The following is a 424-nucleotide window of genomic DNA, read 5'->3' on the forward strand; positions in this document are numbered from 1 at the left end:
GGGGCTTGTGCTCCGTCCCAGTGTCCCAGGGTGCGGGAGCCCCCCCCCCGTCCTGCAAGCCAGCCGAGGTTCCATGCGCTGGGGAAGGGTGTCCACCGTGGCCCGGGGAGGCTCTCCCTGGCCTGGCTAGGGTTCGGAAGCTGGGCCCGGACTCGGGGCTTGTGCTCCATCCCAGTGTGCGGGAGCCCCCCGTCCTGCAAGCCAGCTGAGGGTCCGGGCACTGGGGAAGGGTGTCCAATGGGGCCCGCAGAGGCTCCCCCCAGCCTGGCTAGGGTTCGGAAGCTGGGCCCGGGTCCAGGGCTTGTGCTCCATCCCAGTGTGTGGGAGCCCCCCGTTCTGCAAGCCAGCCGAGGGTCCGGGCGCTGGGGAAGGGTGTCCAACGGGGCCCGGGGAGGCTCCCCCCAGCCTGGCTAGGGTTCGGAAG

This window comes from Triturus cristatus, chromosome 7 (assembly GCF_964204655.1).
Source record: "Triturus cristatus chromosome 7, aTriCri1.1, whole genome shotgun sequence".
Classification (NCBI taxonomy): domain Eukaryota; kingdom Metazoa; phylum Chordata; class Amphibia; order Caudata; family Salamandridae; genus Triturus; species Triturus cristatus.